The sequence below is a fragment of the Haemorhous mexicanus genome, chromosome 7, assembly GCF_027477595.1.
Source record: "Haemorhous mexicanus isolate bHaeMex1 chromosome 7, bHaeMex1.pri, whole genome shotgun sequence".
Lineage (NCBI taxonomy): Eukaryota > Metazoa > Chordata > Aves > Passeriformes > Fringillidae > Haemorhous > Haemorhous mexicanus.
In genome coordinates, this window is record NC_082347.1 from 16,970,265 (window position 1) to 16,988,186 (window position 17,922).

Below are 17,922 nucleotides of genomic sequence, written 5' to 3' on the forward strand. Positions count from 1 at the left end.
TGAACCTATAATCTGATTCCAGTCTCATAAACAGGAGTAATCCAATTTGAAAGATGGAATTAATAGTACCTATGAAAAATGAAATTTAATTTTTGCAGTGAATCCAAATCTACACACATTTCCATCCCCTTGTAAAACTGCAAATTGGCAGTCTCAAAGATGATATTAATTAGAATGATCCATCTCAGTGGATCAGTTGACAATTATTTTCTCCTGACACCATTATATCCCCTGTACTAAGATTCAGATGCCAGTAAGAGAACATACTGCAGCTCTTATTTATCCTCTAAGAGAGAAGTCCAAGATCATGATAAGAAAATATTGTAATGGTCTATGAATTTTGATCAAGTATTCATTTTCACACAGAGAATGCAATACTCTTTAACCTGGGTCAGAGAGTCAGTTACACAATAAATCTACGACAGCAAGCCATGACATTATGTAGGCCATTGGGCTGTCCCACACTAGCCTGAAATATGCTGTAAACAATGAAAAATAATTCCTTTGCTCTGCAGGTAAGCTAAGTATAGATTTCTGTACTTGCAATGAGAATGACCTTAACTGGAATACACAGAAATTTATATTTATTATTTGGATTGTTATTAGGTGAAGATTTTATTCACAAGGGAAGAAAAATTAATCTTAACAGTGAGGGTCAGACAGGATATCTTGTCATTTAACACATTTTAATGCAGCCAGTCTAAGCAGAAAAGAAGCTTCTTTGGTTCCACCAAAGAACCAAGTCACAAGTGAAAACACTGTGCTCAAAGCCAGGGAGAAAATGAACCCTTCAGAAAAATGAGTAGGTTGCAGTCTGCTGATCAGGAACCCACCTGAGGTGTGAGATTCACATTCAGTTTTTGGTGTGAGAATGGAGCATTAGAGACTCAAAGCCAGGTTTTCTATATCTCAGAAATGTCCTGATCAATTGAGTGTTATCTATTCTTAGAAGAAGCTCCTTTCTTCAAGCTCCATCCCCATGGTCTATGCTGTGCACAACATATAACCTACTAACTAAAACTAAACTGAATTCAATATAGACACATAAAAATACACTAAATTAAAGTAACATGAATGCATGGCATTAAAAAGAACAAACTGGGGATCCAATAAAGGAACTGGCTAAAGACATACTGCTTCTCTAACATACTCATGAATCCCTTCAGATGGGAAGGCATCAACAATAATCTGGGATACTCACCCTCCTCCTATTTTCCTTTTTTTCCCCCCTTTCAAAAAGTCAATTTTAGATAATCCCCACAACAGAGAGGCTACTTACTGTAAAATAAAAGTTTCATACCAGGGTTTTAACTTAATTTTGTTAAGACCTTGCAATCTGCTATGTGACTGAATTAAGGTATGTATCTGCTGCTTCTCTTTCTTTCCTTAAAGAAATAGTACAACTCTTACAGAATGGACAGTACCAACTTTAAAAGAAAAACCAAAAAAATCCATTTGTCTGCCAGTTTCCTTTAAAAATGTTGTAACTATTAAAAATAAGTAGAGCAAGTAACTAGAAAGGAAATTATCTTGAAAAGGCAGACAAAGAATAGTAAAGAAAGAGGGTTTTTTTTACATTATTTTCTGTGGAACCAGGCCAGCTGAAACAATAACATCATAGAGGAATTAGAGTCAGATTGTTAAAAACTCATATTTATGGTTGGTACAATTCACTGTATTCTTCAGTATGTAAATTGTCAGTGCAGCTCTCTGAAACAGGGAAGGACTGCCATGCTCTCTCAGTAGATGGCATAAAGAGTAGAGGTCACAGCTACACAACCCTGAGACACTGCCCAGATTTAGATAATAAAACTTTCAGCTAATTTGTTGACTCCAGTGTTTCAGTATCCTTTAGCCTTGGAGAAATTAAAAGGGGACACTTTAGTAAATCCTCTGTAGGAAACACTGAACTAAATGAGGCTTTTAACATTTGAAAAGGAGTTCTGTGGATTTGACTTAAATGCCTCATCCATAATTATGCTGGAACTACTGAATTATCATTCCTCTCCCAATACAGATGGCTTGCCTTCTTTGTCTTTCCTAAAAGGTAGGTCATAACAAGAAATAAAATTAACAAGCTATGTTAGTAAAGCCATTCAAGCCATCCAGACCTATGACAGCACCTGAACTAATGATAATTTCCCTTCCCTCAACAACAGACCAATTTTCTTTAATTTGAAGGTGTTTCCTTAAAAAAAAAAAAAAAAAAAAAAAAGTTTTGTATTCTTAATCAATGCACATAGCCTAAGCAGATTTGTTACATAATGGTTCCAGACTATTGAATTCACTTACAACTTTGGTTAGGTTTTGTATCCAAAATAATATAAATCTATTATTGATAGTTACCTGCTATCAAATTCATTTGTGGCATATCCACACCTGGATAAACAGCTCACCCTAAGACATGGTCTTTGTGTTTTTCAAGGGATAAGAATTACCCTTGCCATCTGCCCAAATCTCCTTAACAACAAGCCACATCCATAAACCACAAAAAACCTTAGAAATTGTCTGTATCACCTAATAAACCAAATGTTTAACCAACTAACTGAGCAATCATTTCTTTGCTGCTCTGAGTTTAACCAACCAGAAAAACTGAAAAGCTTTGATTAGGTTTCTCCACAAGATACCTCTGTGATCAATGATTTAGTATGGATGATAAATGAATATAGTCTTTCATTATGCATGGCAGTCATCAGCCACAAGAAAGATTTTGAATAAATGGAAAGTGATTTCATACCATATTCAAAGCCTCACACAGCAGAGATAAAAGCCACATTCAATACTTGAAAAAACAAATGAAAACGAGACCCTTGCTTTGTATTAAGCCTGCCCAATATTGCCATCTTTATAAATAAAAGCCCTTCAAAACTCTTCTTGAAAACATCTGCCAGGGACTGGACCTAGTTAGGAAAAAAATATCTAAGAAATCAATAAAAAAGGACTAAAAGATGCAAGATTTATAATTGGTATCACAGTATTTGGTAATTGCAAGAAGTGAGTTTGCGCTTCTCCTAAGTGGCTTAACAGCTTTGCTGGATGTGTCTCTTCCCACTTTGCTCCCCACAAATATTACAAGCCCAACGTTAAAATCTTTGGCTTCCAGCTACTTAATAGAAGCAACAGAGCCCTGGACTTTTTTCAAAAACTGTCAAATACATTTTTCTCTTTATTACATTGAATATTTCCCAATTCAAAGGTACGACCAAAAAATACTCAGAGAAATTAAATTTTTTGATTGAAGCCCAAGCAAGAAGTACAAAGGATCCTTTGTTTATCATGGCAAAGGAATGCAAGACTTCCACCTGGCCCTGCAGAATAAAGACCATTTTTCAAACGGCAGTAAAACTTTCTATTTAATTTTTTTGACAAAATTTAAAATACACACAGGAATTCAGCTTGTCTAGTAATAATATCTACATTGAATACTGCTTGTCACACACTGCTCTCCTAAAAAGCTCAAGGTCACATCAAGCCAGTGCTTACCTACAGAAACAGAGTGCCTCTGCCAGGAACTCAAAACCCCTCAGTAATTCAGCGAGCCATTTGCTTTGTACCTGTTTTTATACCTGGTTTGAAAAAAATAATCGGAGCCACTTGGAGGTGTCAGTTAAAATATCCTTAACTCCTACCAGATGGTCTACACAAAGGATGCCCCCTGACTTTAAGGCAGGAGATAAACATGCCTCTGCTACTGTATTTTCTATGGTCTGCACACGTCACATTTTAGAGATAACAACAATTTGACATGCACTGTAATTGCCTACCAAAGTTCAAATACAGGAACATTTTCAGAATAACCCTTCCTTAGCATATTAAATATCATTTAGAGCCCAGAGGAAGACTAGTTTTAAAATTCAAACAGGCCACTCTCTGTAAAACTGCTGACTAAAAAACTAAAAATCTTTAAAGCTGTCCTATTATACAGAAAGTTTTAGTCTTGTGCAGAATACTCTTTTTTTCTGAAGAGAAAACTTTATGTATTGCAATGACATTATAACATAAGTATCACTATATAGATTTAGTCTTCTGAATTAATTTCTTGTATGACTTAAAAAAACCCATACAAAAAATTCGAGGGAGTCAAGTGTTTTGGTCCATGAGTTATTAATGCAACTTAATAAAGCTTCACCAGCCAAAATATTTGTAATTTAGTAGGGTTTGGATGAGCATGTTTCAGGCTACAGGGTGTGTATTAGCTGCAGGAAATACCCCTTGGCTACAGATAGTACCTGACCCATCAGTGACATTATTATTTACTTGTGCAAAATGGAAACTTTTTCCCAATGGAAAATTAGGAATGTGGTTATTTTCTATATAAGATAAAATTATGCACAGAAAAGAACAGTGTTCACAAAAGGACCTGCTACATTTGAATGAACAATTTTCATCTCTTCTCAACACTTTTTGTAAAAGTAGGCAGCTGCATGAGAAACCACCCATGCTCTGCCACCACCTGCCAAGCCCAGCAAAAAGGAAAACTTTGAGGATTGGAACATTATGAAATAACAGTAACTCCAATAGGTAGCACAGATCTGACATGCTTGCTGCCAGAACATACTGGTCATACATACAAGACTCTTGCTTGATTCCATTTCCAAAATAATGGCAGCAGAAAGCAACAATCAGGAAAGTCATTGTTCCCATTTAAGATCATTTTGTGGATTAGAATTAGTCTCTGACAAGACGTCCCTAGGAAATTTGATGAATACATTTGCTTCTCTTGAATTCCTAATCATAAATCAACTGAACTGAACTCAGCTATGTGTTCCTGATAATTCTCTTCTGAATTCAGGTGAAAGAAAGGAAGCAGAGTTCACACTGCCTGTAGACAGTGCTGCAAAATCCTCCCCATCACACACACACACAAAAGGAGCAGAACAGGTCATTCTGATTGTATTCATTCTTATTTCAAAGGAACTAATTTCTAAAGAATAAAACCTTTAGAAGGAAAAAAGCAGAGGCTGCCTGCTCAGCAGCTCAGCTCCAAGAGCCACCCCACTCTCCTCCTGTGTGACCTTCAGCCTGTTACTGAACAGCATCATCCCTGCCAGGGCTGCTGGAATAGCCGTGACATAAGATCAGCACAGCCATCCCTGTGGCTGGAATTTTTTGAGGTAAAATTATCAAGAGATATGCAATAATGGTGGCAATGTAAACACTAAAGCCATCTGGGTAATAAAATAAATACACCTTTGCCATTTTCTGCAGAAAGGGGAAATCCTGCATTGTCAAGCTCCCTTATTCATTATGTTTTTCTTCTGATAAAAAAAATACTGAGAATTTTTATAAAGTGAAGCTATGTTAATGAAACATGCATTATACATTGATTACAAGAAAAATTAGGATATTCTAATTTTCTTTTTTAAATTGAGCTTCTAAAATATTAATATACCAAGTATCAACAAAGCAAATCTTGGCATTTCCATCCACTGTCATGCAGGATATGAGCTCCTTTCTAGAAACAGGACATAAAGGCTCCTCGTGTTTTGGAGCGCAGAATAGAAACAGGCTGGCTTTGGCTGGAGTAGAGCTCATTTTCTTCATAGTAGCTGTTCCAGAGCTACATTTTGGAGTTGTTCTGGAAGCAGGGTTGATAATACAGGGATGTTTTCCTTACTGCTGAGCTGTGTTTGCACAGCACAACGAGGCCTTTTCTGCTTCTGGCACTGCCCCACCCCTGAGGAGGCTGGAGATGCACAAGGAGCTGGGAGAGGACACAGCCAGGACAGCTGACCCCAAATGACCAAAGGGACCACACCACATGGTCAGCAATATAAAAAAGCTGGGAGAAGAAGAAGGAGGAGGGTGACATTTGGAGTGATGATGTCTGTCTTCCCCAGCCATCTCCTGCTGGGGGTGGGAAGAACAGGAACACCTGCTTGAGGATGGGAAGTGGTGAATTCATTCCTTGTTTTACTTTGCTCACATGGAGAGCTTTTGTTTTCCCTATTGAACTGGCTTTTCTTCCACCCACAAGTTTTCTCCCTCTTCCCCTTTCAATTCCCATCCTGCCACTGGGGGAGAAGGAGCAGCTGCAAAGGTGCAACACTGGGGTTAAACCACAAACAAGTAGGGAGGAAAGCCTTGTGTCAATGACCTCTGAGGCTGGAGGCTGGGTACCAGCCAAACCACAGACAGGCCAAGGCCAGGATGGGTCCAGTATCCAGACCTGCTCAGCTTCACCATTTAGCTTCAAGAGTTTTACTATTTTTCCTCTTTTTTTAGGGCTTAATGCTAGTAGTGCCACAGAGATTCTGAGGAAAGACTCTGCAAGTTGGTGTGCAGCAAATCTGCAGAGAAACAGGGGCTGCTGGAAGAAACCTGATCTAGGCTACTCCCCTGTAATTTTCCACCTGGGCAGACAAGGAGGAAAGTACTCAGCAAACCAGAACTTCCAGGGCTGCCTCTGGAACAGAGCATTCCAATAACAGACCTGCAAAGGCTCCTGCAGGTACAATTGCCAGCTGAGTGCCCAAAAAGCACTTGGAAACCAGCAGCTCTGCATTTGACCCAGCCTTCAACTTGTCAAAGAGACAGCACTGGTGTCTTTATGGCTTACAGGTTAGTTATATTTCACTGTCAGAAAATTCACTGACTACACACTTCAGTCTCATCCCTCTGCCTCTCCAGATAGATACCTTGTTCAATTCTCTAAACATATCAGAAGCTCAAGGTTTTGTTGTTTCAGTATAATGCTACAGTAGCTTATCAAACACATGGCACAGAGGCAAACAGCTCAACAGAGATTACTGCTCACAAATTTACTGTGCTTTTTGGTAAAATTTGACAGCCCAAGATGTGTTCCATGATGCAGCAGTTATTTTATTAGGGTTAACTGAGTTAGCTAATCTCAGGTTACTTTGGACATTTCTTCATTTCCTTTGTTACAGACTATTCTAAATAAAACTTTGCCACCCTTGTTATTTTCACACCATTCCTATTTACTGGCATTTCTCTCCTCAGAACTGCACGGCTAAATAACTGCATTTATATAGAAATTGATTGTTTAAAAGTCAGACCGGCCCTGCAGTGAAACAATTTATCTCACTTTTGTGCATGGAATTGATATATGAAAATATTTATACTATGACTGGAGTAATTACTCTGTAACCTCATTATATGTTTACCTATGCCTTTAATGAGGTTTTTTCCCCAGTTGTGTGTAGTAAGTTCCTTTAAACGTCAGTACATAGATCAGAAAATAAAAAATGACCAGTCTTGCTTTTTCCAATAATACCAAATAACCTTTTCCTTCTTGGTTGTCTTTACTGTCTTTCACCTTTATTAGAAATGAGACACTCATTAATTTTTGTTTATTTTTACCAACTCAGTGTGTTTCTAAACAGAAGAGAACCGTTCTGAAAAATATACTCATTGTGTTTTCCTTATTGCTGAAATATGTTGGTCCTTCCTTTCAGAAGTTGTTCCCCTTTACTCCCCTCCACTACTTAAATGATCTACATGGTAAATTCAATTTGGATTTTATCCTGCTATGATTTATAGTATATTTTTCATACAAAACAATACTTATATTTTGAAAAATGGAAAAAGCATAAAACCTGGTTTAGAGCTATGCTATTCCATTTTCCAGAGAAAAAGTAAGATTCAGTAACAAAATGATGCCTCAATACATCCACTTGAAGAGCTGAAACCCATAGTTCTCCAGCCTAAATATGCTCCTACCAAGTGCTTAGTGGGGAAGAAAACTTCTCAAAATACCTGGCTAATATTGTAATGAAACAGTTAAGATAACCAGCATAAAGTGAGGGAATCCATGTACTTGTAGTTTAAAATTCTCTTCATTTACTTCATACAAGTCTGAGTTCAAGATTCATAACGAAAGAAACATCAACTGCACTTCAACTTGGTATTGCTTTCTATTTTGTGCTAAACAATGCTTATTCACATGGGACTTACAGTGAAATGATTGAATTTGATTGGGTATAAAATTTTTAAAATGGAACCTGATGCAATAGAGATTAATAGACTCACACGACCAACTTGAAGTTAGCATAATGACTAAACATCTCAAGTCTTAAAAATAGCATTAAGGAAGATACACACTTCTGCCCTTTTCTTTTATACACTTATTGAACTTTTTAAAGATTGCACTATTGATTTAAATCCATGGGAATTAAATCCATGTTCACATTAACTTGCTTTTATTATTCCTCTGGAGTCAAGAAAAACCTCACAAAATGAATGAAAACAGATATCCCTGGGGCAAAAGTCCAGTTAAACTTGAGCTAGAAATCCGCATTTTAAAGTGTCAGGTTAACATGATCTAATGTAAAGCATAAAATTTGTTCTTAGCCATTTTGACATGCCTGGCTTTATCATTTAGCTCAGCCTAACTGCAAGCTAAATGTTAAAAAACAAAACAAAACCACCAAAAAAACCCCCAAAAACAAACCAAGCCAAAACCCAAGAAACCTAAACTTAGTGTCTGAATTAGCAAAGTGACATTTTTCCACTGATTTTAGAATATATTTCTTGCATTACAAACCATATGGCTACTGCACAAAAATAATTGAAATAAGTGCATCTGCATTAATTTTATCAGTCAGACAGGTAAAAATATTTTTTTTTACCCCAAACCCCAAAGGAGTCTCATCTTTTGATAGTAATCATAAACCCAAGAAAATTGTTCATCTTCATCATCTACAAAAATATCTTCTTGACTTCATAAAAAATGGTTTTCCCAGATATTAAACATAAAATTATGCCTTATTTAAACAAACTCAATCTGCAAAGATTTACAATTTAATATAAAGGCTTCTGTCTCTAGAGCCATATCATAGAAAATTAAATCCATCAATCCTGAATTTTTTTTTTTTCCTTTGAAACTTCAAAATCTACTTGAGTCAGGAAAAAACCTTTCAAGTAATTAGAAGAGTTTTGCATATCTATCACTGCTAATAACCTGAGTCCCAGAGTGCTGTGGAAGGGAATCAGTGAAGTAAATAAGTAACATGGGTGTGTCAGGGAAGAGCTGCTTTCTTCAGCACCTTCCTGGAGCTCCTTTTGGACAGCCCCAGGCCCTTTTCTCTCCAAAGGACACAGAAATAAACTCTTATCAGTGTGACCCAGTGAAAAGACAATGAAACCACACTGAAGTACAGAAGACTCTATTTAAATACCTCTGGTTTACTGTGAGGGTTGCAAAATATTGTAACAGGTTGCCCAGACTATCCATCTTTTGAAATATTTAAAACTCAGGCGGAAAGTCCTGAACAGCCTGAAGTAACTGATCAGCTTGAGAGGGGGCTGGACCAGATGATCTGTAGAGGTGTCTTCCTACCTTAACAATTCTCTGATCAATGAAAAGGTCATTTCTCTGACAATTACAATAGTTCCCACTGCAAAAAAAAAAAAAAAAAAACAAAAAACCAACCCCCACACCAACCCCTTCTCACCCAGCCCAGAACAAAATGAAATCAGTTCTAGAGAAGCAACCTTTACTGAAGCTCAATGTATTTCCTGAATCTCACTATAATTTTTAACAATCATTCAGCATCATGAACCACAGATGAGAAGAAAAAAAGACTTCCAAATCTGAAAATAACATCCTCTGCTTTATAAGTAAAGTGCTCACATGACTCATGGAAATCAATCACAGGGGTTCCTTTACCTACTACAGCAATCTAGGATCTGTCTCTCTCTCTCTCTCTCTCTCTCTATATATATATATATATATATGTTGTTTTCTTCCCTACAAGTCCCAGAGCTTGAGGAGGTCTGGTTTCATCACCATTGCTTTCAAAGTAACTCACCTCACTTAGAGCCATAATGCAACAAAGAAAGGACATAAATGAAATGCCATGTGTGAGGTGATTGTATTGGTTCCATTTTTCCCCCTTTTTTATAAAAACATTTGAGGACTTTTGACCTTCTTATCCTATTTTGATTGATACAGTACATTGCACCCTGAGGAGATAAAAATTAGGAAGCATGAGCTAAAGCAGAGACAGAGGCAAAGCAAAAGATTGCATACAACTTGGAGAAAGCAATTTACAGCTAAGCAGATGGTTGGAAGAAAACAAGCCATTTTTCTTGAGTCTGGCTGATGTGATCTCTACTAATTCACTACTGGAAAGCAACTACCAAACCCATCAGCACAATAACAGCATTTGTAAAACACTGCACCTATTTTTTTTCAACCACCTCATTGAGAGGCTTACTGCATTCTTCCTCAAGACACTTAGTTCAACAATCACCCACAGCCTTTCTGCATGTTCCTGCTATCTCTGTGTGTGGAGCTGAAGATTTCAGAAAAAGGAGGGCCTTTGATGATTCATAAAAGGGAAGCAGCACTAGTTAAGATTACAAACAAAGTGCAGCAAAACCACTTCTGAAGTTCACTGTGTGTAACTGAGCTTATCCAAGCCTTAGGCCTTCCTTGGGAAGAAGGAATGTGTACACAGAACAAAGGTTTCTCAGAGCAAGTGGAAATGAAAATAAGAATTAGTCTCAGGACTGCTGTTTTAATGCAGAACCCTAGCTTTCTTCCCCTCCACCTTAGTGTCCAGCCAGCATCCAACCATTATCTCAGTCAAACAGGGGGAGTCAAGTTCATCATTGCATAGCCTTCCTACTGCCCCTGTATTCCCAGGAGGAAAGGATGCTCTGCTGCTTCCATTCCCAGGAGAGGGTCTGTGGATACCTGTGGACAATGTGTCATGACACCTGGGTTTAGCTGGGCTCACAGACCCCCAGCCCACCCCCCAGAGCAGGACTGGAAGGCAGCTGGGACAAATGGCTCTTTTCTGTCCAAGTGAAGCTTGCCTAGCAATCAAATGCTCTCATAATGAAAGGCTCACATGCTTTTAGCCCAAAATCTGTTTTTTCATGCTCATCTCTCTACCGCACTTGTAAAACTTTTAAAACTCAAGCTGACTTCCAGCCACTGCAACTGAGACTACCAAACTGCTCAGCACAACCTTGCTTATCTTCAGGAGGAAGAACAGCAGTGCTCTCAAAAGACTTTTTGCACTCTAATCCCCTTATCAATTCAGCACTTACTCTTTCCTCTCCAACCCACCACCAATGTTTATGTAACCCCTAGATGTCCCAAAGTTTGCCTAATGCAATTTCAGAAGGACAATATTACCCCTTCAGCATTCTGGTCTACTTCCAGATGCAGGCACCAGAGCTGCTGTCTGGTGGTGGGATTTCAGTTAATTAAATCAGTGTTTCAGGGTTTCTGGCCATCTGCTGAGACGATAAAATTTCCTTGCTGCAGCAGAGAGGAAATGTGCCCAGCTGAGCTGTACTCACCAGTGCAATGCCTCCTGAGTGAAACCAGCTCCTCCTTCTCAGCTTCCCTGACAAGCAGCCTGGCAAGACCTTCCCAAGAGGAAGCAGCTCAGGCCAAGGCTACTCAGGCTCCTCCTAGGCAGAATTCAGGCTGTGGTCACCTTGATGTTTTGGCACCCCAAGAACACTGTATTTAACCTGAAAAGCCTGCAGATCACAGGGGTAAATCTCTTCTGGTGGAATGAAATCTAAAAATTAAAGCATACTGTGAACCCACACCTCTCACGGGAACATCAAGTTTTGGGAACCCAAAAAAATAGAAGGATGCAGACAGCATCACCAGAGCTAGGGTCTGATTTTAATGGCTTCTCCTCCAGCCTATGCACTGTGCTGGGAGGCTGAGCACTTACACCACTCTGAACTCTCAGTAACTGCAATAATTTCCTTATTGCAGGGTGGATCAAGCTCCCTCCCTACTTGGTGTGAGACAGAACCCTCTCCATAAGCCAAGGAAGAAGTTTAAAAAAAAAAGCTACAACTGTAGAGAGAGCTAAAGACTCGCTCTGTTTTTCTGCTCTTTTAATGCTAGCACTGTGCTAGTTGTTTGGTACTTTATTACTTTTGTTTCCCTGTTTATGCACCTGCTTGAGCTCTCAGTAAACACAGGTTTCACAAGTATAAATAAAACATACATGAAATATGTTGCTGTCTACAGTTTCAACTCCCTCTGCACCTTCCTAATCTCCTGCATTTTATGCAGCCTATGTTCTGTAAACACAGATCCTGGGGCAGTTCAATACTCTTGTGGATGCTCCAGCAGTAGAGGACTGCTGTCATCTCTAACTATTTTAAAACTCTGAACAGATGTTTGACTGCACAACATAACAAATAACTTCAGACGAGCAAGATGAGATGATTTTTCCAAGATATTCATAAAATTCAACTCTGTTTTTTTAAAATCCTGTAGCTGTTCCAAAGCCAAAACCTGAATTTTTCCAATAACGTGGATATTCTATAGCTTACCTGAATTTTTCATTGCCCCTAAAATACCGTTCCTTAGTGACAGAGACTATAAGAATTACATAAATGCCTTTTTAAATACAGAATACCACTGAAGGTCCCAAAATGACAGTTTAAAAAGTTTTCATTTAAATCACAAAAGAAACACCCTTCTTATGCATCTGAATTATTACTCCTTATTTTCAGAGCTCTAACATGTGAAGGTCCAACAGTCAATGGAACTGGCACTTGGCCTCAGAGGATCATCCTGTCACACTCTGAGCTGATCTTCCTCTAAAGAACCACGTCTAACTTTCAGAGTGAAGTTCCAATAAAATCATTCCCACAACAAAATTCAGGTGACTTTTGGAAATGCTGGATTAGCAACATCCCTTATATTACAAAATATTTCCTAATTATGAACTCTATCCCGACCCTCTAATGGACAAACTACAGCTTCCCTAAGGAAAAAACAACTCCAAACCCCCCTAAATTTCCCAAAACTCGAAGCAAATGCATCCACTTGAAGCAAACTGTGTCCAGTGAGAGGTGCATTGCTCACATTTATACAGACAGGGAGCTTCCCACTTCCTCAGAGAAGCTGCACAAGACTCCTGCTCATCACAAAGTACAATTAATGTCATACATCTAGGACTTAGACTTTATCTAGCTGGATTGTATTCTAGGTCCTTAATCTAGATTTAAGTGGATTGGAGTTCACAGCTATTTCCTTACTTATTTCTGAGTTTTCTACCAGAAGAATAACCTAGGATTCTAATTATCATCCTTGTAGTCTAAGCTCAGCCACTTTCGTGCTTAATCAGTAATCATTTCTTTTTCTTAATGAAAAAGAAAAAAAGGGTCACGTTTACTTGTTTTAAATGAAATATTAGGGGTATTGATGGAAAAAAATGATTGATTGTGAATGGATCAAGATAATACCACCAGACCTGAAATATACAAATTTAAGCTACACAAAGGATTTTAAATCTTGTGAACTAACTCAGTGAAGCTGGTTTCAGTATGAATACATGGGTAGAGAAGCTCAGAAATGCACACTATTTTTGGGCTTTAAGAGAATTACCAAAAAACACCTTTAAAGTAAATAAAAAAAAGCCCAGAGAATACTGAAAAGATTCCCAAGAATGCAACAACTTTTTATAGAGCCTTTTACTCACAAAACCTAATTTTTTTGGAGAATGCCAACATTTTAACTTTTTACATCTTTTGGTAACAGAGAGATTTGACCTGCTGAATATAATTTAAATTAAAACAACACATGTCATAAGGTTCATGCCTCTGTTGCTTCCAGGATATCAGAGGCCCAAGAATAAGTATCAGTAATAGATAAGTTAACAGATAAGAATAAATAACAGATTTTCTTCCTAAAGTCTGATATCCAGAAACAAGCTACAGTCCATCACTCATTAGACATACACAGAAAGACAGCAAGAATATGAAAATACAAATACCTAGAATGAGGGTGGAAAGCACCATCAAACACTGGACTGTCATTTTCAGTTGTGACTGACCACAAGTTGCACAGCTGGCTGACTTTTGTAATACAGGAATTTGAAAAGTAAATAAATAAAATTTGAAGGTGCCTGCAGCAGGCCCCAGTGATATCCTTATCACATCTGGAACAGTTCAAGGCAATCACGTGCCAAGAACAGCTGGATAGGAACCAGCCACCCAAACACTTCCAATAATTCAAGCATGCATTCATACATTTTTGTTGCTTCTTAAAATATTTATTCATATCTTAAATGAAAAATAATGTCACAAACAGCCGGATTCCTCCCTCCGCCCCCACCCCAAATTTAAATCATTGAAAGATTTGCTGTTCTTGATTCCTTTTCAAATGCAATATGGATACACAAAAGTGCAAATTTAGCACATAGAGGAAGTCATCTAAGCAGAAAAGAATGGTGGGAGACCTCCCTCTTCCAGATAAACCCAGGAATAACTAATAATGAAGTTTTTTATAATTCTGATTTCAATTAATTCTATTATCTGCTAAGAGCCACTCTCAGTACAGCAATCCCCTTGTTCATTAAATCCCAAAAGACATCATCACCTTAGGCAGAATGAGACTCTGCTCTCTGTTTCAGCACTAACCTGGAATCACAATGGAAAATGCAGCACAGAGGGATTCTTCATTGCTACTTTAAAATTGTCACTTGTCAATAAAGAAAACATTCTTTGTCATTTACTCCCTTTCTTAGGAATGACAGTCGTATTTTGAAATGCTTTCTGAGGGGAAAAAAAGACCCTCAACAATAAATCCTTTTATATGCTTCACAGTTTTCTTACAAACATTTTCAATCAGAAGTCTCCAACTCAGAAGTTCCACCTACATACTGAGCTGGAGAACATCCTCTCAATTTTTATCCCGGGCCAATTATTAATAATTAACATTCTTGCTCTGTAAGAATTTGTAGAGAGTCACAAAATAAGACAAGAGCAAACAGGTTGATTTGTGGGTTCCTGAAGTCTGGAGTTACCAATCTGGATAGAAGAAGACAAAGAAAAGAATCACCTCACTGGCAAATGCTGATGGCAGAAGGACTGATGTGGTGACCAGAGCCAGCATCTTCTTTTCTCCTTTCCAGCACTGATTTTCTCCATTAAACTGCTTGAACACCTGTTTTGCCTGTATCAGTGTTTTCATTCAGCTTCAGGTTTTTCTTTTACATTGTGCAACATCTTAACACACCCAATTAATTAAATAACACAGGTACCTCAATGTAGAGGATACAACCATTATATCAATGCAATTTCCAGATGGATATACAGGCCAAGAAAATAAACTGTGTGCCTAGCTTGAATTCCTTTCCCTTAAAATATTTGACAGATATGCCCCAAATTCTGACATTAATAAGAGACAGAAAATAAAATGTTGCATTTATACTTGTCTCTGAGCACTTTATCATTTGCTTACTTAAAAAAAACCAAAAAACCCCAACCAAACTTGTCTGAATGAAAAGAAAGCAAAAGCAGAAAGTTTGTTCGGGCAAAATGCAATTTCTCTATCGCACTGCCCTACTACTGGAGGCAAATTACATGAACACCAAATACAAATCACATTGGCAATAATGGAAGACTGACACCCAAGAATCAGGAGAATCCCCTTTTCCAAGGGTTCCCTAGAATTTCACCACTGACCCAAGGCAGCTGAGCCTCCTGTGCATTGCAGCAGGGCTCTGCATGCCTGGGTATGATGAGAATGACATGGTAATTGCACCAAACACAGACAGGCTGCACAGTTTTGGCATTTTGCCCATGGCAAAAGCAGCACCTTTTTCACCAGCAGATCTAGCTGGAATTTAAACTGGCTGTCATATATATTTATGTATATTCATATATGCATATACATACACACACACACTGGAACTTGAAAGCACATAACTCTTGCATATATCTCACAAAGATTGGAAAAAGGAGAAAAAGTCCTTGTGAAAAGGACTAACACATCTCTGGCTTGCAAGCCATCAACAAATTGTAAATTATTTAAAGACTTCTGCAATTTTGCAGCAGGTATGTAGGTTTACATACACAACATCCATTAAAAAAAAAAACCAACCCAAAACCACTGAAGTGAGAAATATTACCCTATCATTGTCTCCAATAACACATAAAAATACTTCATCCTGTATTCCTTCTTGTTGAAGAAAAGACTTTATAAGGAAAAAGTGCTCACAATTTACTCTGCAGAAAAAAATTGCCAACAACCACCCTTCACTATCTTTTGTTAAATAAACTACAGGTTCAAACAAGAAACCCCCATGATGGAACTATTCTTAATTGATTTCTGTAAGTCTGGTGCTAGAGTGCTAATCATAGTTTACTTATAAGAAAATGAAACTATTACATTTGGTAGAAGCAGCATTCAACTGAACACGCTCACATCCTTTTGAGAAAAGGCAGAGAGGGAGAGATTTCCTGGCAAGCAATGGGAGTGCCATGTCAGTCAACCCTCCCTGATATTCACCTCATGGTGCCTGTTTCACAGTTTGTCTAATTTTCCAGAAGACTATTTTCCATCAGCTCCCACAAACACAAGAGAAATAAAGGATTTCATGATGTTGAATCCGTGTCACTACACACAGACTGATTTCACTTTGGCATCTCTGCAATATGACACTGCTAAAAAGCAACAATGACCTCAGGATAATTAATTAATCCAAAGAAATGCATGAATAACTTCCTTCTTCACTGACAACAAGCAGACCCACAGAAATTTAGAACATCTACAACATCCTCAGTAGTTTCAATCTGAAATAAATATTCAGCAATGATACAAAAGCACTAAATATTTGATTGTTTTGCCATTTCTGCTTTTATCAGTTTCTATGGATTACCACTTGGATGTATCAATAAAACACACCGCTGATTTGATGGTGGCTGCTGTTACACTTCTGTGGTTTTACCACGAGATGTTATTCCATACTCAGCACACGCAGGGATACAAGAGGAGCTGATTGAAGAAGACAGTAATGCCTGGAAGGTCACCCACGTGGGACTGGCTCCTGCCCTCTCTGCAGCTGAGAGGCCCAAGACCAGGGAGTCTTATTTCTCCAAAACTCCCACCACATCCAGCATTAGGAGGAAAGAATGGGTGAAGTGAGAAATGTAACTCCCCATGGGCAGAAAGGGCTGTAACCATGCAAAGAATGGATTTTACATTCAGAGCATCAACATCCTGAAGTGGGAATGAATACCCCACTCTATTGTCCATGCACGTGATAAGAAAAAAAAAAAGTTCCCAGATGAAATTAGTAGTCAGACTTCTTTAGAGATCAGTGTTATTAACAGATTCAGAAGCTGCATTTTTGGAGAGAAGATCCTGCATCCTGGCAGAACAATCCCTTTCAATATTATGGATCATTTTAAAAAAGTTATTGTTTATCTGGATTTCTAAAAAGGATTTTGTGTAATAGCCCCTGACATACTTATTAAAACTTTCCTCATGTGGAAGTAACTACTCACATATTAGCTTGATTAACAGGTGCCTCAGCCTTTTGTGAGTAAAATAACTCAGGTCTTCTGCCTGACTGGCTGGCTCTTATTTTTGGAGCTTGTTTGGGGAAAGAAAAAGGAGGCTACAGAGGCGCTTTAAAAATAAATAAAAACAATACCCACAATTTTGATGATGGAAAACCATCATGGCAGAACTAAAGCAGGTGTCTTCAAAAGAAACTGGAGCTAGCTTAATAGGAAATTTTCAATTCTAATTGAGTAATAAGATTTTAATAAATTTCAATTCTGAATAAAGTTCAATTCTGATTAATGAACCCTTTTATATCTCTGAAGGAGTAAACAATAGCATTAAAAAGCCTGCTCTCCACATTGAAACTACTATGCTGAAATAAGAAAGAAATCACTTGCATAAAACCATGTAGACAATAATGGCAAAAACTCCAAGGGGACTCAATCGCTTCCTTCCAGTAAGCTTCTCTAAGTTCTGTACTGCACAAATGCATGAAACTGGTACAAGGCTTCCAAGACAGAATAATAATTATGTTTTATAGCAATGTTGGAAATAATCTATTGCTATATAAAATGAAACACATCTCACTGCAGTTTCGCTAGCATTGTTTACAGTTACACGAACATTTAAAAGACATTTACTTGATGCATCTTATTCCAGTTCTAGATTACTCTTCT

At 37.9% G+C, this 17,922-nt stretch overlaps 1 protein-coding gene and 1 long non-coding RNA gene across 2 annotated transcripts in view; one reads left to right on the forward strand and one right to left on the reverse strand.

The window, feature by feature from the left end:
• NRG3 (neuregulin 3) overlaps positions 1-17,922 on the reverse strand; it is a 337,591-nt gene that overhangs the window by 102,780 nt on the left and 216,889 nt on the right. The window lies entirely within an intron of this gene.
• Positions 6,161-11,956, forward strand: LOC132329787 (uncharacterized). Its single transcript, XR_009487190.1, has 2 exons — positions 6,161-6,561; positions 11,711-11,956. It is a non-coding gene; the product is annotated as an uncharacterized LOC132329787 (long non-coding RNA).